The following is a 21,197-nucleotide window of genomic DNA, read 5'->3' as shown; positions in this document are numbered from 1 at the left end:
TGACATAATTCTATTCAGATCTTCACAGAAATTACAGTACCAAACGGTATCATCAAATGTAATGTTCTGTAGAAGAATTACATTGTTTATTATAGTTATTTAGAGGGCTGAAAAAAATGATATGAAGATCTTATTCAGGAAGGCATTCATCAGACTTCTGCCTTTTGTGCCCAGTTTCGCTTTTAAGCTTTTTGCTCTCACCATATGTATGTTGCTGTTCCTCCAGCCACCTCTAAGTATTTTAAAAGGAAAGTCAAATTTTGGTTATTTCTTAGTTATACCTTACAACATGATAAAAATGATTCATTTAGTCTTACACTGCAGGTCAGCTGCAAAATCAGGAGCAGAACAAGGACACATGGCTGCCAGTCAGTAGTATTTTTATCAAACACTCCTGTATGCCACACACAGTGTTATGGTATTTTTTGCAGCACTCAATATTAAAATTTAAACTTGAAGCTTGTTTGTTTGTTTGTTGTTTTTAATATGGTTATGTGAGTCTCAGTAAAACTGTGGAGTATGCAGACACACCTGAAATAATGCTCTGCTCTATTGTACTCCAAGTGAGTACTGAGAACGCACAGCATCAATCTAGAGGTATTAATTCAGATACATCTCAGCAATGGTGGTGTTTGAAGCTCTCAGAGAGGGAAGGCTCTGTGCCAGCCACCAAGAAAATCAGGTCTCATCTATCCTAGGCGAAGGCAGGGCATTGCTTTTCAAGGCACTTGATGTGTTTCACTCTTTCTTCAGAGGGTGAGTATTCCTGGCCCGAGGCAGGCCAGATTTCCATGTTAATGGAAAGGAGGCAGGCCAGATTTCCATGTTAATGGCTGAAGGTGACCCCTCCAAGGAGCATGCCAAGGGTGAAAGAGGGGCAACTGTTTCTGACCCCCCATGCATAGGTATTTTCTCCCTGCTGTAACCCAGAATTTTCCTTGGAAATACCTGGTGGCATTCCTTAGCAAGTTTTCTAAAATGAATCTAGTAGAGGTGCTTTCTGCCTCTGTTATGTTGAAATTGTGCTCTGATGAACAATGGAAATCAAATAATGCTACAAAGAGAAAGGATAGGTATGTGGATGAGCATAGCCCAGTAATTTTTGGATAATGACTGACACCTACATTTCTGTTCCTTCCTTCAGGACTGTCTCTCTCTTCTTTTTTTTTTTTTCTTTCTGCGTTTTTCACTTAAATTGCTGTATGCTATAGCCTCAAGGTGGTGGTGAAGTAAATATGAAAAAATCACATTATTCATTATGAATTGTCTACATTTCTAATAGTACGGGTATATGGATGCAGGGAGAGTAATTTTCATTAATGCTTATAAACCAACTTTGTTGTTGGGTTCTCATAACAATATAAATAATGAACAATAATGAACAAAATTTGTTTTGGTTTAGACATTTCACTGGAGCTATAACCATGAAATGAAAATATAGTTTTATACAATCTCATTAGTTTTTTTTTTTTTTTAATTTATTTTTTTTTCCATAAAACAAAATATAAGCAATGGGCTTTTCTGTTCCAAAGTAATCATTATTTTTCAGTATTTCATTTTCTGCAGCTCTCTCAAGTGTTCCTGATAATATAGTTAATCTAGGTATTTTCATTCTAGTGACACATTATACGTTAAGTTAACCTTAAATATTACTAGGTATATTTTCATAGTTCTAGCTCAGCACAATTTCTCTTGACTTAACACTTTCTAATTTAAAGCTTTCTTTACAGTAATAAATTTTAACCTTTGCCTTCTGGCATCATTTTCTACAAAAACAATATTTGCTATTTGCAAGTAAGTCTTTATTCACAGCTAATGATTTCTTTTTCCAGTGGAAAAGCTTTAGTGTATGCTCATTCAAATTTTGAATTAATAGTAAACAGGTGTTTTCTTCACTTCTACTATATCATAAAAAGTAATATATATTCTTTCTGTCTTTCAACTTCTGAGACGATATTCTTCATACGTGTGACAAAGAAAGGAATATAGTAAAATTTTGCTTTTAATGGGTAAATATTGGTCTATGCCTTGTAATGAAATATATCTGCCTCATGTGGTTCTGCTGAAGGAGATTAACTCGCCATTCAGCTGGGACTAATTACAAGCTGTAGCAGCTGGAGAGAGAAAGATCAGGAGGCCAGATGGCTTGGAGAAGTGCAGGGATTTTCTTTCAGTAACGGGTTTTGAAGGACTTCTCCAGTTATCTGGGAAAAATTATCACAGGATATCAGAAAGAAAAACTCCTTGGAAGAAAGGTTCTGTGAACAAGGTAGAAAACATTTTTAGTGGGTTTGTTCTGCTTTTCTATAATGGGAGTGATTAAGTTCAATCACTCCTACCAACTAGCTTTGGAAGGTTTTGGGGTGGGAAAGTACCTGAAACTTGCAGAGGCTTCTGGTCTTTCCTCACCATATGTTTTGCTGCTGGAAAGAAGGAGACTAATAGGAAAACTTAATCTGGGCCTTATGTAATTGATGGTGTGCAGAGTATTTATGTACTATTTTCTATTCTGGATGTGAAAGAGTGTTGATTACTGAAGGTTGAGTTCAGATGAACCTCTCTGGTTATTAGTGTGTGAATCCTTTATAGATGTCCACAGCAAAACTGCTATGCTCATTAAAACTAGATTGCTAGTCGTTGCTGGTTTCATCTTTGTATTTAACTGGTTCTTTCTTTTGCATGCTTCTTCTTTGCTTCATTTTGGTTTATGCAAGGTTGTGTTTTCGTTATTGTTATTAATTTTGCTGGCATATTGTTTGTTCTTGAGTGAGTCCGAGAGCTGAACTTAGCTTCACAGAGATTTCATCAAAACAATGTGTTGTAAATGGCATGCTACGCTGAAAGCAAGTTTCACTGGCTTGGACACTTGCAACTTTGAAACAGTGGATTTACATATCCTAACTCCTTAAAATGGATTTTTATTTATTTTTAATCATACCACAGAGTGTGAATGGATAAGACTAACTGAAAATCGTTTTAGGAATTTGTTGACCGCTCCTACTCATTAGACAAGCAGTCTGTCTCTTATGTTATCCATTCTTAGCAATGCCTATAATTTGAAAATCATAATTAACTGTGGATCCGTGGTTTATTTGTTTGTTTTTCCAGGTGTGTCTGACATAACAAGGAATATGGCAAAGGGACTTCAGAATTGCAGGGGTAGACATAGAGAAGTTTACTTAAAAAGGTTGAAAATAAATTGGAATATTACTAATTGAGAATATTACTAATCTTTATTCTTGTGGGACTAGCAAGTGGGTTTGTGTGTTTTCTTTCAGATCACTGGTGTTACACAAACCTTTTTGTGGTGTTTAATCGAGGTTTTAGAGGGTTATGCTTTTAGTTTTGCATAGTCAGTAAGGTTAGGTCTAGTGGCAGAAGTGGAAAGATACATATGTTTATCTGTACAGTCATTTAGCCAATGATCAATAAATGTCTGACGATTAATCATTACGGATGTAATCTCCAATCTGTGGGCTTCGAAGAACAATCTCCTGAGCATTCTTACCACAAAATCTATATTCACTCCTGTCTTCATTCAAGCTGATTTATGCTCTGATGCTGTTTGCTTTCAAGGACCTCCATTTCTCTAAGTGCTGCCTAGTAGGTAAGCAACAATCCATCAGAGCACTACTAATATCACAGAGGCTTATATTTAATTACAGATAACAGGTCCAGTGGGACTTAGAACAAAATAACCAATCACTAGGATTTGATATACTAAAACATAAAAGGCGAGGAAAGCCATAAAGCAGAAAGGAACTTTGTGAAATAAATAAGTATTCTGTTGTTATGCTCAAAATATGTGGAATGTGAGAATAAGTTGTATGATAAAGTGTATTTTCAGCCTTTTTTTTTTTTTTTCCACATAATTAAATACGGTTGGTAAAGAAAAGAATAAATCAGTTGAGTAACAAACCAAATACTCTTGTGAGTAGTCAGCATAAATTTCATGTCTTAATTACATGTATGTAGAGAGTATTTATGGGTTAGTTCTGTTTTTAAACATAAATATACATTTTTATTTTGCTGTAATATCAAAAAAAAAAATGTAGTTAATCTTCCTCAGTGTATGAGATCTTTTTTTTTTTTTTTTTGTATCCCTTCTTCCTGTACGTTAAAAGTGATGTAGTTCCTATGTATCACAGGTAGCACAACTTAATTCCTAAGTATTCCTTAAATTTGGTCATATTTGCATATTTAAGACCTAGATTTTTCAAGCAGACTTATGAAAACTGACCCTGCTGATACAGCCAATGCCTTTAAACTGATAAACATGAGTCAGTATGGGCTGACATGTAGGGAGAGAGGTATGCAATAAATATGAGCAACTCAAATGTTGCTTTAAGTGTAGTTCTGATATAGTAAATCCAAATTGTATGGATAGCCTGGCTTTCTTTGGAAACTAATTTAGCAGAAATACAGCTTAACAATATAAGTCCTATTTGAAAATTCATTTTATCTGAGCCCATTATTAATCCATTAATTCTTCTAAGCTAATAAAAGTAATTTTAAAAAGAGGAGGTCTGTTTTATGCAACAAATTCCTGACTAGTTTAGTCCTGTATCCTTGCACAAGGGACCTAAACCAACAACAAAGTTAAGCCAGAACAGATGCAAATAAAGGGTGATTGACATAATCATCTACAGCTGTCATAGCCGAAGCTGTTGAAATGATGTAAGGAAGAAATCTCCATTAATTAGATGGAGATAAAAGGGCCAACGAGTGGAAGAGTAGAAAATAAAATGAAACAGAGAGCAGAAAGACTGCAGCCAAAGCAAAACAAAGTGAAAATGCTAGTGAAGATATTTAAGGCTTGTGATGTGGTAATTATTATTTCAGCTAAAATGTACTTCTCTTAGCAGCTGGTTAAAAGCTGGATTGTTGCTAATCACAGTCAGCTCCTGGGCTAGCTTTTACTGAAGAAGTCTGAGATACTGACCTTTGGCTTCTGAAAAGACAACCTCAAGCTGAGATTCTTGGAAGACACTTTATCTGTAAAAAATGAATCTGCACGCCTGTATAAAGGGATTATTGTTAAAGTGTGTGTGAAATATCAGTGAAAGCACTAATCTCCAAGGCAAGACAGTTCTGTGAATTTACTGGTCACTGGATCTTTACCTTTTTTTTTTTTTTTTTTTAACTGTCTTATTTAGGAAGGTAACTCCAGATTTGGAGTGCTCCAAGGACTTTCAGGTGTCTTTCACAGGTGTGAGTTTGCAAGTAGAGTTATTTACCCACTCAAAAATCGGCCCAAAACTTCAGTATTCAAATAATACTTTACTGTCTATTTTTTTGTTTATTTTTTTTAAGATTTTTTTTAATTAAGATTTTTGGGCTTGTGAAATAAGAAAGTTCATGAACATGCACTCAGTAATGTGCGGATGTACAAACAAAGGCTAAGCTGAATGGGTTGTGCAAATTGGGTTAAGATTAAGAGGGAACAGTAAAGGTTGGCTTTAATCTCACAGGTTTGCTGCTTGCTGCCTATCAGTGTGTAACTTTGCATAATATTACTGATATTATGTAATATTAGCAATATATATGTAATAAATATATATAATATTTGCAAATTTTACAGATCACTGTCTGCGTAATAAAGCATGCCTTCTATAAAATAATGATGGGGTGGGAAAGGGAAGAAAACTGAAACTTCTTTAAAGTTGTCTGTGTCTTCCTGATGATATATAAAAGGTAAGCAAGGTTAAGCCTGTTTTTGGCCTGAGTTCCCTGACTCTCCAGGAGAGTCTGCTTTAGTATGACTGGTAACAGTGTGTGTTAAACACTGTGTTCCTTTGTGCTCCCCAGCATTTGGCTGTGGAGCCAGATTGAAGAGTTTATTTTGTTTATGGGCTATACTATTTTTAATGGCTAGGTTTTCTGATGATTTTTTTCAAGAGTGCTAGGCAAATTTGATACTTCCCACTGAAACTTGTTAATTTTATTTCATATTCAGGAAGTCTGGTCATTTCTATTAATTGAAGTAAGAGTTAATGCTGCCAAGTATCTCTGCTAGGTAGACTAGATGTTGTATGCTAACTTACGTGCCATTTAGGTACATTTCTTATCCTGAAAAGGCTTTGAGTATTGATGGTAGGTATCTAATGAGTAGCATACTTCTGTATGATGCTTCCATGTGTCAGCTGGAGTTCTGGTATTGCAGGCATCAAGAAGTGAAGCAGTATTTCTGAGTGGGCAGCTCCATATGAGGAAGGTTATCTGAATATCTGGAGTCCCAGCTAGTCCCTAAAAGAGAAGTTAAATCACTCTTTGGTACATGGTGGTATATCATCCAGGGCTAGGCTAATGTCATCCAAGAAAATAAATGCACAAAGTGAAGGGTGGTGGGAGGATGAAAGAGAAGGGAAGGATGAGAAACAAAATAGTTTGCAATCCTTAGCTGGCAAACGCCATGTTACAGATATCTTTAATTTCAGTTGCTAATTATATTTTTACATTTATTTATTTTTTTTATGTTAGACTCTAGAATGGTCTGAAAATGTAGGATTATCACTCATGCTTGGTCAAGACTCACTGTGGTTGTCAGGAGGTTTGTAGAGAGGAGCTGGAATAACAAATTAAAAGTGCTTAGGATTCAGAGGTAGTGCAGAGGCCTATCTCTAAATTTATTCAACTTCTTTATCACAGCAGCACAGATACTTCTACTATTTCTCTGCATAAACCAAAATTCTTGTTGCTTGCAACATTTTCTGGCACAATCCTGGTAGGTATACATATGCTTGCTCTTTGTACTTGGGGTTTTACTCAGGTATGTTATTTACTATACACAGAGGGTTTGTTTTCCTTTTTTTTTTTTTTTTTGGTAAAAAATCTTTGAAGATGGAGCAATACAAATATTTTAGTAGTTCATATTCACGAGAAATGCATGAATTGGTACTTGCAGTCAAATGTGACTAACTTTAGAAAACCCTAAAAATACAGGAAAATTGGAAAATATTTCTTAAAAAATCCCTTTATCATGCATGTCATGCATATATGGACTAGTAATCTGAAATGATTTTTACTAGCATGTTCTAGTAAGTGTGCAAATGTGTGTGTGTGGGGGGAGGATGTGTTCATGCACATCCTGCTTCTTGTTTGTCTTCTACAGTGACTGAGAAATCTATCACTGTTTTTCTGACTTGCACTTTCCTGACATTCACTTTTTGCATGTCCTGGAAATACTTTAGATTTCCATACTTTTATATGGATTATAGATTTATGCTAATTGCTTCCTGTTTCAATGCATTCTAAAAAAAAAAGGGGGGGTGGGGCAAGAAATCCCACAATGGTATTTTGGAGAAGGAGATTCTGTCAAGGTATAGAACCTGTGTAGTTTCAGAATGTATTGGAAATTGCTTATGGAAACCATTTGCTACAGTGTCATGGATCTTACAAAGATTTTTACTGCAATTCAGAAATAAATTTATGATTACAAGGACTGTTTCTAGTCTATACCTGTTACTGATTGTTCAGCAGTTTTTTTTTTTTCCATTAGTACATCTTGTTTGACTATATAAAAATAATATGCAAGGTAAATTAATCATGGTTACTTTGAATCTGAAAGATGAAATTACATCAGCTTCTGTACTGGTGGGCATAAAAACACAGTTACCTAGATATCCTATTACAGAGAGTAATGTAATTTCCATTTGGTGTACAGGCAATTAGATCTTGAATTCTAAATGTTATGTTTTAATAATGTGTGCATATACACAAATTCATAGAATTCTGACTTAAAAAAAAAAAAAATAATAATTTAAAAAATCATGGGTATAGAGCTGCTGCCCCCAACATGCATTAGCAGAAATCCTGTTCTTGCCTAACTGCCAAATAAATGTCCGTTCTCTTAGTCTCAGATTGACTCAAGGGTTTATACACCTGAGCTATAGATACTAGGAGAAAGTTGGGAACAAAAGAGATGAGCTGACTAACAGCAGAAAGTATGATTTATGAGTAATTGTTTAAAATTGTCAATGTGTGTAACCAGTAGATAATATTCATAGAATCTGACAAGACATGGCTTGTCAATATGAAAAATAATGTGACAAATAGAAAGTAAGCAGAAGAGATGCAAAGTGTCACCTTACTTCTATGAGAACAAATTGATGAATGGGATTGGTAGAACTCTCATTCAATTCTTATTATAGAGGCAATTACAAAATAAGGTATTTATATGATAGTTTTACATCAGTTCATGTGCCCTTCAGCACTCTGATAATATTTTAGTTTGGAGGTAGAAAGGATTCTTGCTCTTGCTTACGATAATTAAGATAAAATCCTTGTCTGAAATCCTGTTAGTTCTTTTGTATGCTTTCTTCTAATATTGTATCTCATCATCACCCTCAAAGAAAGTAACAGAGTAAATGATGGCACCATATTGCTAATTAAATGTTCAGATAATCACATTATATAACTGTATAAACCCCGTCAGAAAAATGGTTTGTTACATATCCATTTAGAACAATTATTGAATCATTTTTTTCAAGGTATTAATTTTATTTTAGTAGGGACTTAATTTAGTCCGTGCTAGAGGACTTGTATTTGAATGACTTGTATGAATCCTCTTTAGTTTATGGAGTATAGTAAGACAGTATTTGGTGTCAGATGAATGGAATGACAAATATATTTGAATTATTGTAGTACAGTGCTAAAGGTAGAATTTGACCTAATAGCAAACAAAGTTCTTGTTAGAATGCTGCATTTTATTTTACTATTTGTAAATCTTCTCCAAAACAAACTATTTGCGTGTGTGTGACCCACTCCAAAATTCCAGCAATTTCTAATTTTCTACAATGAATTTAGAGGGTTATTACCTAGGTCAAGGCTGCTATAAACAAGTTAATGAATTGAGCTTCAAAATATTTAATAAAGAATAAGAACAGGTGTGAATATATAGTGTTAGCTGCTTCTGAGGTTAACAAACCCTATGCATGATCTTCCCCTTTTATACATAGAGTACAGCTTTTCAGTAAGAAAGTACTATTGGATGCTTATACAGCAAACAGGTGTGAAGTAAGCCTCTGTTTAGCAACAGAGAACAACTCTATCTGTCACAGTGTGAGACCTGTCATCAATGTATGTGACTGAAAAACAAGCTTTGTCAGGTATAAAATGAAGTAACCTGAGACAGTACAAAGACAGATGCAGCAATGAAGAAAATACCCAATCTACATTCCAACCTGGTAGTACTAACCAACACTCTTAAACCATTGTTTTCTTGTAGAAAGCCTTGCCAAGGCTTTCAAAGTTTCCTCAAGTGCTGGTCCCTGTTATCTGGGATTGTGTTCACTTCTTACTAGAGAATCTGAAATACTACTAAATGGCTCTCAACTAAATCCTTAGGAAGCTCTTGTGAGGAAAGGAATAAACTTGTAAGTCTCTACTCAATTCAGTCCTGCAGAAGATTTTTTTTCTACCTCAGAAAATGATGTGGACCATCATGCTTGTACTTCTAGTCTCTGGAGAAACCTCTTTAAGGGTGTTCAAGTCCTCCCAGAGGAGTGAAGGAGAATGAGGAGGCAGAGAGCAGAGCAAACTGACCTGGGATGTACAGGCACACAGCAAGGTTAGACAGGAGAGCTGAGCAGGTGCACCACCATGCCTCTGCAGAGACAAGGAAATAGTTATTTCTGAACTGAAGTGGTTCTGCTGATGTTCACAGGCAGGTTAAAGATGTACTGTTGTTCTCTTATGTTGTGTCTAATCTTGGATAGATCCAAGGAAGGGGACACAAAGCAGTAATCACACCCACCTTAGCTCTTCTTTGAGCTGATGCTAGAGGGTGGGGAAGAAGTTAGAAATGACTAGAGGGTGGGGAAGAAGTTAGAAATGACTAGAGGGTGGGGAAGAAGTTAGAAATTGATTTCCTGAGACATCAAAATTCCCAGCGTTTGTGACTGGAGCACTAAATGTAGAGTGTTTGTATTGTCCTCTGTTTAACCTGCACATGCAGGTTAAATGTGTGTGATCTACCGATGTAGAAAAAGATGTGTGATCTACCAAAGCAGAAGCTCCACTCTCCCCATCTGACAATTCCCTGATGTTGGACTGAGGGAAAACTCTCAGAGGATTACTAAAGCTAAGTTGTCATTGAATCAGGAAGAGGTATCTTCAAGTTAAGGCTAATGTAAATAAATAAGGTAGGGAAAGAATGCTGTTTCTACTTGTGCCTATTAGGTGAACCCCTGAGATTGTCAAATTGGTTATTTCTTACTGACTTATTTTAGTGTTGTCTTTAATAAATAAGTTGACAGATAACAGGGAGCATGCAGTGCATGCAACTAACCAAACCTCAGCACATTATGGGCTGCTTAAATCCAATGTACTTCAAAGAGCATAAGAAAACATTTTGATTTTTATTCTTTTTATTCTGGGGGAATAGGTGGGAGGTTAAACGTTTCATTTCTTTAGTACGGGCTGGGGGTATGGGCTAGTTCTTTAGTATGGGGCCCCCCCCCCCCCCCCGCGGAAAGACTACCACTTCTTAATTCAATAAAGCAGAAGAGTGGTGCACAAACAATTTTTTATTTACCTTCTACTGTATTAGATCTAGACATGGTCATAGCATTGCTATTGTCTCTTTATTGTGCTTTCTATGGATGTGGAAGAAGATATCCAGAAAGCGATTTTTTTCTTTTAAATCTTTGGACCTGGAAAACATTTGCAATCTAAAAGAGCTGTTGTGACCATGCTGTGAGACCCTAGGACTCCCAAAAGCTAGGATTATTGTTTCCATTTGATTTTGGTAGAGGTGACCTAGTTAGGCAAGGGAGCCCTGGGAACTTAATGTTAGAGGAAGAACTCTCCTGCTGGCTTTTCATCATGAGATGAGTGTGTAGTTCCTTGCATCACTGTGCCTTGCATTGCATTGATTTTTCGACAAAGAAGAGCACAGAATTTCAAGCTTTCCTCTTCTCTCAAGTTGGAGGAACTCTCAAATTGGTCCTTGAAATAGTAAGATTTTTTGCATTGTTCTGTCAGCTGATGGAGATCTCATACATGCGAAGTGGGAACTGTTGGCATTGGCATGATTATTTAGGTGTTTTAGCATTCTTCATTGTACTAGGTTGTTTTTAAAAGGGACCAAGGAAAAATACAGCATAAATACAAGAAAAAATAACCTGTGCGTGGAGGGAGCTATTAAAATATTCTATTCAGAAGACAAATAAATGGAAGGAACAAACACTGGAGAGAAACAGGGACTGAATGTAGCTGTCATGGAGGAAAAAATGTACATGCTTTCCCAGAGTGTTTCATTACACAACCTTCCACAATTAAATTGTTACACTGTGCAGGATGGGGACAAATCCTTTTTTTTTTTTTTTTAATTATTCTTTAGAAAATATTCCTAACCTTAGTTTATACATTGATTTCATTGAATTATATTCACTTAAATTTCAATCTTGATGATGTTACAACATTATTTTTCTTTAAAGTTGTTTTAAATAGACTCTTTCTAAAGCATAGATCATAATATTTTTATAATAGTGTTTTATTAACTTGTTTGAGCAAAGATGAATGAAAGAAAACAGAGGAAAATCAAGCAGTACTTGCTGATTTTTTTTTTTTTTTTAATGAGTTTTCTCTAGATTAGTGTGCTCTTTGTAGAAGAAAGAGCATGTTTCCTACTCAGGAAAAAAAAAAAAAAGTATTTTCTGCTCTTGCATCAGTACAGTGTTCCCTCGCAGCTGTTCCTGCCTCCCTGTGGGGAATGCAATAAGCTGCAATTAAATGCAGGTGCTTGGAAGCAGGAGTGCCCTTGCTCTGTTTAACAATCTGAGGCAACAAACAAAAGAACCGGAGAGACAGGAATCTACCTTCTGTTTAATGGGGCATGAACACTTTTTCTTGGCACGCAGACAAGTGTCTACCTTTTGTTAGAAGTACGTTTCTCTTTTTCCCTGGGTCGAAAGACAGAGGCCTACCACTTGTTTATTAGTTCACTGCTAGGAGAGAAAGAAACTAAACAAGACCATATGCTGTGAAGGGAAAACAGCCGTCACTAGGTACAGAAAGAAGAGCTCTCACCTTTGTAGTGTAACACTGCGTATTTCTCTTGCTTTAAGTTATGTGGGGGGGGAGATAGGCAGAAATATCCCCTTCCATCCACCCCCCCTTTGGGGGGAATGTTTTTTTTTTCCCCTTTTTCTCTCTGTAGTATAGACATAGTTGAGGAGTGGTCATAAGCAGACATCTCTTAAAATAGAATGCAGTTTGCATTTTTCTGGAGTATATGAAACTTTGTGTTGGGGAGATAGCTGGGAACAAACAAAAGGCAGAATATATGTCTGGAGAGTAACCTGCTAGATGTTTCTGGCTGTGAGAAGCAGCTCCTAGAAGTGCTAGAGGTCCTGTTATCAGCAGGAAGGTGAGCCCTGCTGTTTGGAGCAACGTAGGTGAAAGCACTCACACAGACAGCTCAGCAGAGATGAATTGCTTTTCCGAACTCTTGATCTGTCTGACAGATGCTCCAGTGAAGTCTTGTTAACTCTACCACAGAGACTGTGTCTTGCCCTGGCCAAATAGTTGTTTGCATCTGTACTCTGCAGGTCCCAGCCCACCATTTATCCCCTGATCTACTGGATGCAGAAGGGCAACATCTCAAAATGGCAGTCAGATTATGCTGGATTAAAGATACGGAGTGATGCAATTAATGAAACCACATTTCTCTTTGGGTTTGAACCTTGTTCTACTATCACTTCAATAAACCTAATTCCTTGGAGAAAATGATCTTGTTTTGCCCATGCCCATGAATCAGATGCCTCTTCTTTGCCATCCCTCTTGACTCCCCTCCCCAGTGCATGTGCAGCACTTCCAGCAGTGAAGCACACCTCTGAACTGCAGATGTGGTGTGAGTTGTGTGGCATGTGCCTGTGGCCGGTGCCCGGCCAAAAATATGTCCTTTGTTTTAGAGTCCATGTTTTTCCACATGAGCTCCTCCCTTAGAACAGAGGATGTTGTTCTTCCATTGAAGGGCCAATTGTCATGAAATTTCTAGGAATATAGTTCTTCTCAATCCTCTCTGACTTCTGGCAAGCTTAGCTGAAATACAACAACATTTATGGGGGGAACTGGTGTTTACATTTTAAAATAATAATTATATATGCCATATTTGATTTTAAAAATTTACTTAAAAAGAGTGGTTGTATCAAACAGTCTTCTGCAGGGGGGCTCTTCCCTCATCAGGTCTTAGAAGCTATGCCATAGTTTCGAAGTCGACAGTTCTTTCTAGTGATTTACTGGATTTACATAGCAGACTTATTGCAGGTCTTCAAGAAAGCTGTGAGACAAAATTTTATTTTCTGAAAAACAAAACTGAAAATGGAGCTTTAAAGGTGTTTTAAGTTTGATATTTTTTAGCTTTTAAGGTTCAGGTTTAGGGGATGTTATCATCCACTGTGAAATGTATGAAACTATCTTTTTATTGCAGGCTAGAGTGCAATTAATGCCTGTATGCTATGAAGCAAATGCACAGTTCTTAGAAGTTCCCCTAACAGTTGATATGTTATGAGATTGGTTTTACTTTAGGATTCAGTTCCCTAAACAGGTTGGAGGTCTAGGGTATTCAAGAAATTGGTGCAGAGCTTACATGACACGAGACACAGTCTAGAAAGGCAGCTGAATGCAGTCAGGATGCTCTTTGACACTTAAAATTATGCTTAACCTATATAGCTTATTTTTCTTTTGAATCCTACATGTTATGCCTGAGTCTTAACTCCCATTTTAAGATCACTCATTCTATATGGAGCAAAGATAGTGGTGTCTGTTTTATCTTGCTAATAGCTACAGGAGACATTTTGCCAGCGAACTACAACTCGGAAACAATATGATAAACCGATGTTGCCTTTTCCGCCTTGTTTCCTAAATCTCTTGTTTTAAATCATTAAATTACATTGTTGGAAAAATACTTTGGAGAATTTATTCTGGGAAGTTCAAGAAATTTCCAGATTTGAATTAATGGTAGTTGTTTTGGTAGCAGAGACAGGTTTTAGGCTGGTGTTTTTATAACATCATGATTATGGACCTTGGACTTTTATGTTTGAAAAATAATAGATATTGAGCCATGTTGTGAAAACATTCTTACTGGTGTGGTTCAGTCATTTGCTTTATGAAATGCAGCTCAGATGCTAAATATCTTCAGCATAATATGGGTCAAAATTTAGTTCATGCAGTCTGCGTTTAAGTCACAGGGCAGAAATTTTTATTTCCCCTGGAAAGTTTATAGCTTAGTGAAGGCTTCTTTATGCATGACATCTCTATCTTCACAAAATTCTATTTTATAGATAACTTGAACTGGGAAAAGTTGTCTTACCATAGTAGACATAAACAAAAGGAGTACTTGCAAGAGTATCCAGGTTCTACATTAACTTACCAAGCTTCATTTTGTATTGCAGAGTAATTAATGATGTCATTTTGTGTTTTCTTTTTTTGGATTTAATAACAGTTCAAACATAACGAGAAATAAATTATGTTTCAAGGTGGCAGACTCAGCTTGACAGTTAACAGGTTCTTCTAAGGGTCAGTGAATTCTTTTGCACAGCTTTTCTAATTATGAAGAAAAAAAAATCTATCTTTAAAAAGAGTGAATATGAGATGGAAGGGCAGATGCATGAATTGCGAGGAAGGGGGATTAGGAAATAACCGAGAAAGCTGCATCTGTGCAAAGTAAGTTGGATTCTCCATGGATTATTCAGAGCTGGCTGGTATTTTTACAGCCTTGTTTTGGAGAGGGGTGAGAGATATTTCCTCTCTTCTGCTACACATCTGGCCGAAATTTGCTCAATTCCACTCAAATGTAGTAGCCAAGAAAGCAGGTTTCAGGCAGTTTTGAATCCTGTGACTCCAAGAAGAGTAGATCTTAAACAGCCTCTACATATTTTATCTGAGAGGTACATTTGTATATCTGTGAATGTTGGCAGCTGTGGTGGCTAAATAGCTTTTTTTTTTTTTTTTTTTTTTTTTTTTTTTTTTTTTAATAGGAGGTTTTATCCTCAGGGTATCTGTATTACGGGTGTTTTTAAACAAGGTAATTAAATAGCAGTAGTTTCCTGTAATGGAGATTATCTAATTGGCTAGCTATTTAATGGCCTGCCTTGATATTTAAACTAATTCATACCTATAACTATACAGAGAGTTGAAATAAGTGCTGCCCATAATGAGCCTTCCCCACTACCCCCCTTTCTTGTTATGTGTGGATTCAGGTGAACTGTGAGAACAAATATAGAAGACAGTCTTAGTTTGTCAGTTTGGAAGTAAAATACAGAAAGAATTGCTGCTTTTGTATAAAGCAGCACACTGTTATCATGAGTTTTTTGTTGTCCTTCCCCCTGCCTCATCCACTCAAAATAAGAGAAAAACACAACTACTTCTAGGGAGGAGGGGGGTTTGAGAATTTACTCTGTTTCTTCATAGCAGTTTTGAGACTAAAACATGCTCACAATATTCAAAGAGAATATTTCAGAAAGTGAATGCAATGGCATGATGAAGTAGACTCCTTCAGGTAGGTCTGAGGTATGAAGAATTGTTTGACTCCATGCCCCTAGTCTTCAGAGGTCAAAGTTATAAGCTAAGATAACATAACTCTTGAACAAGACTGGCAGAAAGTGGAAGAGAAAGAAATGGCTGAATTAAATCTAGAGGTCACAGCCAGGGTTTTGAGGCATTCAGTGAACATTAGCGCCTTCGTCACCAGCATTTCCAGGAGGTCACAGGGGACCTGTGACCAGGGAGCGCTCTCCCTTAGAGCACTGTGGGGAAAAAAAAAATTGTGGTGTGTGTCTGCCTTTCTCACTTTTTCCCCTTTGGTATGCTGTAACTGATTTTAATAATGTATATTGGAGAATGATCCCCATTCTGTGTGTCTTTTTTTTCCACTTGTTATGAAAAAGTAAACTTAAAGTTAGTTTCACTTACATGCAGCTGCAGCATTTACTTATTTTTGGTGAGAATCAAATAAAAAAGGTTAAAGTCTGGCCACCAAAAATAATAATAAATCATTTTCTGGAGGGTTCAGACAAATATCTGGACATCAGACCAGCCCAACTGCTGTAGATGCAGATTAAGTAAGTAGCTGTTGCTGTGCCAGAAAGAGGAGGAAAATATAAAAGCATTCTCTTGATGGTGAGGTTGCAGCCCCAGTGGTAACTTAAGAGGTCTCCTCCTCAATGCCATCTTCTTTCAAGCAAAATACTGGAACTTATTTTCTATGACATATAGCAGAATTGCACAAAAACTTTTGTTTTTCCTGCGCAGCATCTTAGTCCCTTGCTGATCATAGTATTGATTCACTAGGACACAATTTTGATTAAGATCATGCCCTAACTTTTTACAGAAGCTTAAAATCCTGGTTCTTGGAAGCAGTCATGGCACATTGTCACTTGCAGTAGCTCTAGTATTGGGGTATTTACTATGAATCTCTAATGAGCAGGAAGCAAGCAAACAAAAGGTCTCCAGTTGGCATTATTAACATTTTGTGCCTTAATTATCATTACTTTCTTAAAAGGCCCGTGAGACTACTTCTTTTTCTATATGTTCATTTTTTAAGATGAAAGCTGATGCCAAAGTACTGGATAAAAATATATTCCTCACCTCTTCAGTCAGTTTCTTCTCTCAATTTTTAATAAAATTAATTTAATAATTTTATTAAATTTATCATCATATCAAGCATTTGAAGTGTTAGATATTTTAAGTGTTAAACAATACAATTATTTTAAAAACACATACAATTGTATAAGAACTACTTTTACAACCAGGATGGTGGTTTAACTTGTATACAATACAGTATTTTCCAAACTTCTTTTAAAACAGGCATCATTTTAAAAATAAATACAGAAATATACAGCTCTAAGTACTTGTCCTTGTTCTTAATTTACATTTAGAATGGTGGTATTTTTTGTTTTTAAAGGTTGGTCATTACCAGCATGACTTACCAAAGTGAATAAGACATAAAATAGATATTGTAAAGGTGATGAAAAATGAAATTCTCTGGATCTCCCCAGGATGATTTTCAGCTTTGAATCAAAATTTAAAATGGGCCAAAGTTGTTCCCAAGTTCCTTTGAAGTGTACCAATTTATGCCAGAAATAAATCTGACCTGATGGATCTCACTTATGATGTGGAATCAGTAGAAGTGCTTCCAAAACCATACTATAGAATGCATGTCTTTTGCCTTGAGGTTCGTGATTAAACCCTCAGTTCGTTCTCCTGTCTGATTCTGGGCCGCTGTGAGATTTCCCATTCAATGCTGTAATTAGAGAAGAAGGAGATGTAGAAAGAGTGGGTTGTAATTTTAGAACACCAGATACAGAGGTCATGCAAGGCAGGTGTTAGGACTTTGCAAGTTGCTTGTGATTCTTGTTCCTGTTACAGATTTTTGATTTCTGTAAAATGGTGCCCAGTGTGTCATCATACCAGGTTGTCCCAGCTAGATTCTAATAGAAGATCCAGTCAAATGTGAAGAGTCGAAGAAGTCAAGATCATGGTTGCAGTTTGGATTAGTTTTCCTACTTTGAATCCACTGTTTTGTTATGGTGACTAAGGCAAAGCTGCTTTGCAGTCTGGTAGCATTTGACAAAAAATCTGAAAGCTGAGAACTTGCTGAAAAATACACATACGGCAGAATAGGAAGTGATGGAAATCCAAATGATAAAAATGTTTTTATTTTTTTTTTAATTCAGTGATGTAGACAGAACAATGGGAAGCTATGATTGTATAGTAGAAAAAGGCTTCAGAATGTTCATGCAAAATTCATTAGTAGTAAGAATGTCTGTATCTAGGACCCATTAAGGTTGTGTCCTTTCCCATGCAGGTACAGAATCACAGAATTTCTAGGTTGGAAGAGACCTCAAGATCATCAAGTCCAACCTCTGACCTAACACTAACAGTCCCCACTAAACCATATCCCTAAGCTCTACATCTAAACGTCTTTTAAAGACCTCCGGGTGACTCCACCACTTCCCTGGGCAGCCTGTTCCAATGTCTAACAACCCTTTTGGTAAAGAAGTTCTTCCTAACATCCAACCTAAAACTCCCCTGGCGCAACTTTTGCCCATTCCCCCTCATCCTGTCACCAGGCCCGTGGGAGAACAGACCAACCCCCACCTCGCTACAGCCTCCCTTGAGGTACCTGTAGAGAGCGATAAGGTCGCCCCTGAGCCTCCTTTTCTCCAGGCTGAACAAGCCCAGCTCCCTCAGCCGCTCCTTGTAAGACTTGTTATCCAGGCCCCTCACCAGCTTTGTAGCCCTTCTCTGGACTCACTTGAGCACCTCCATGTCCTTCTTGTAGCGAGGGGCCCAAAACTGAACACAGTACTCGAGGTGCGGCCTCACCAGAGCCGAGTACAGGGGGACGATCACCTCCCTGGCCCTGCTGGCCGCACTGTTTCTTATACAGGCCAGGATGCTGTTGGCCTTCTTGGCCGCCTGAGCATACTGCTGGCTCATATTCAGCTGACTATCAACCATCACTCCCAGGTCCTTCTCTGCCTGGCAGCTCTCCAACCACTCATCTCCCAGCCTGTAGCTCTGCTTGGGGTTATTGCGGCGCAGGTGCAGGACCCGGCACTTGGCCTTGTTGAACTTCATGCACTTGACCTCAGCCCATCAGTCCAGCCTCTCCAGATCCTCCTGCAGAGCCTTCCTACCCTCGAGCAGGTCGACACATGTACCTAACTTGGTGTCATCTGCAAACTTGCTGAGGGCGCACTCAATGCCCTCATCCAGATCATCAATGAAGATATTGAAGAGGACCGGCCCCAGCACCGAGCTCTGGGGAACGCCACTAGTGACCGGCCTCCACCTGTATTTGACTCCATTTACCACAACTCTTTGGGCCCGGCTATCCAGCCAGTTTTTAACCCAACGTAGCGTGCGCCAGTCCAAGCCAAGAGCAGCCAGTTTCTTGAGGAGAATGCTGTGGGAAACGGTGTCAAAAGCCTTGCTGAAGTCAAGGTAGACCACATCCACAGCCTTTCCCTCATCCACCCAGCGTGTCACTTTGTCATAGAAGGAGATCAGGTTCATCAAGCAGGACCTGCCCTTTATAAACCCATGCTGACTGGGCCTGATCACCTGCTTGCCCTGCAAGTGCTGCATGATGACTCTCGAGATAATCTGCTCCATGAGCTTCCCTGGCACTGAGGTCAAACTGACAGGCCTGTAGTTTCCCAGGTCAGTCCTCCGGCCCTTCTTGTAGATGGGCGTCACATTTGCTAGCCGCCAGTCAACTGGGACCTCCCCCGATAGCCAGGACTGTTGATAAATGATGGTAAGCGGCTTGGCCAGCACCTCTGCCAGTTCTCTCAGTACCCTCGGGTGGATCCCATCCGGCCCCATCGACTTGTGCACATCCAAGTGCCGTACCAGGTCACCAACCATTTCTTCATGGATAGTGAGGGCCACATCTCTCTCCCCATCCCCTTCCACCAGTTCAGGGTACTGGGTATCCAGAGAACAACTGGTCTTGCCGCTAAAGACTGAGGCGAAGAAGGCATTTAGCACCTCCACCTTTTCCTCATCTCTTGTAACTAAGTTTCCCCCCACATCCAGTAAAGGATGGAGATTCTCCTTAGTCCTCCTTTTCGTGTTGATGTATTTATAAAAACATTTTTTGTTATCTTTAACGGCAGTAGCCAGGTTGAGCTCCAGATGAGCTTTGGCTTTTCTAATTTTGTCCCTGCACAGCCTCGCGATATCCTTATGGTCCTCCCTAGTGGCCTGCCCACTTTTCCAAAGAGTGTAAACCCTCTTTTTTCTTCTAAGCTCAAGCCACAATTCTCTGTTCAGCCAGGCTGGTCTTCTTCCCCGCCAGCTCGTCTTTGGGCACGTGGGGACAGACCGTTCCTGCGCCATTAAGATTTCCCTCTTGAAGAGCGCCCAGCCTTCCTGGACTCCGCTGCCCTTCAGAACCGCCTCCCAAGGGACTCTACCAATCAGTGTCCTCAGCAGCACAAAGTCAGCCCTCCAAAAGTCCAATACAGTGGTTTTACTGGTCCCCTTCCTGGCCTTGCCAAGAATAGAGAACTCCACCATTTCATGGTCACTCTGCCCAAGACAGCTCCCGACAATCACATCCTCCACCAGTCCTTCTCTGTTTGTGAAGAGAAGGTCTAGCGGGGCGCCACCCCTGGTACGTTTCAATTTTTCTTCAGCAGTCATATAAATAGTACTCATTGGTCCTTTTCATTTTTCTATAATATAAGGTATTAAAAAAAAAAAAAGGTACCTCAGATGTGAAATGTTAAATCTGATTATTATAACTGCTTTGACTTGTCATAGTGTAGTATTCTAACTGGCTTTTGGTCTTAATCTTTTAACATTTTGAGATAACAAATGTTTTAGTCCTGCAGACCAAGGAATCTAATTAGGTAACTCATTTATAGTTTGTACTCCTCCATGTAATCTTCACTGTGCAAAGTTCATGTTGCATTTATGATAACAGCAATAGAGAAGTAATATGGAAAGGAATCAGTTGAGATATGTAAAGAAAATAGTTGAATTGGCAGTTGGCTCTAGGGCGTCACGTGTTAGCTAATAATGAATTATTAGAGTCTATCTAATAATTCTATTCTATCTCTATCAGTATTCAGATAGAAGTTCTTCATTAGAAGATCTAAACTTGAGGTACATACAAAGTTAACTCGTAATTTGGCTGCTAGCAAGTTTTTTTCTGTTGGCTGTATCTTATGGTGATTTGTAACGATGGCATAGCTTCTGTTTCCAGTTTGATGTGAGAAATTTCTTTCAGGTGTAGGAATATATTGCCTTATCTCTAGTTTTAATGAGTTTGTTACTCATTGCAAACTGACAGCATAGTAGCCAACTAAGTTCCCTGCTTTCTAAGAGGTGTATTTTCTTTATCTCTGTGCTACGGACAGGGTAGATGTTATTGTTTTAAGCTGTTTTGATTCATGACAGTTTTTGTACAATGACATTAATGACAGTTTATAAAATGGAAATACATCAACTGCCACCTCAGAAGACTGTGTTTGTTTTTTCCATAGCTCCACTGAGTTAATAGCTCAGTCAATCAGCCTGATAAAGAAACCCAAGTCTGTCTTCCTATTTCACTTCCAAAAAATTCATGTCTAAAACTAAAAATGCTTAGTATTGTTGAGTAAATTATCTTGCACCTTGAGTATCAGCACAGTTTTGCTGCTAACCTAGTTTCCATGAGTTATTTGCAGATATATCTGACT

General features: G+C 38.0%; 1 long non-coding RNA gene across 2 annotated transcripts in view; it reads left to right on the top strand.

Annotated features, from left to right (window-relative positions):
- The window catches only part of LOC118166991, a 144,404-nt gene that overhangs the window by 51,770 nt on the left and 71,437 nt on the right, over positions 1 to 21,197 (top strand). Inside the window, exon 1 of one of the 2 annotated variants that reach the window (XR_004750857.1) lies at positions 2,149 to 2,269. The exons of the other annotated variant lie outside the window; for it this stretch is intronic. This is a non-coding gene — a long non-coding RNA (uncharacterized LOC118166991). Of the gene's footprint in view, positions 1 to 2,148; positions 2,270 to 21,197 lie in introns of those variants that run through there. 2 annotated transcript variants of the gene reach the window in all.

This window comes from Oxyura jamaicensis, chromosome 4 (genome assembly GCF_011077185.1).
Source record: "Oxyura jamaicensis isolate SHBP4307 breed ruddy duck chromosome 4, BPBGC_Ojam_1.0, whole genome shotgun sequence".
Taxonomy (NCBI): Eukaryota; Metazoa; Chordata; class Aves; order Anseriformes; family Anatidae; genus Oxyura; species Oxyura jamaicensis.
The sequence above is the reverse complement of the archived record's forward strand: the minus strand, read 5'-3'. Positions and strand labels throughout refer to the sequence as shown.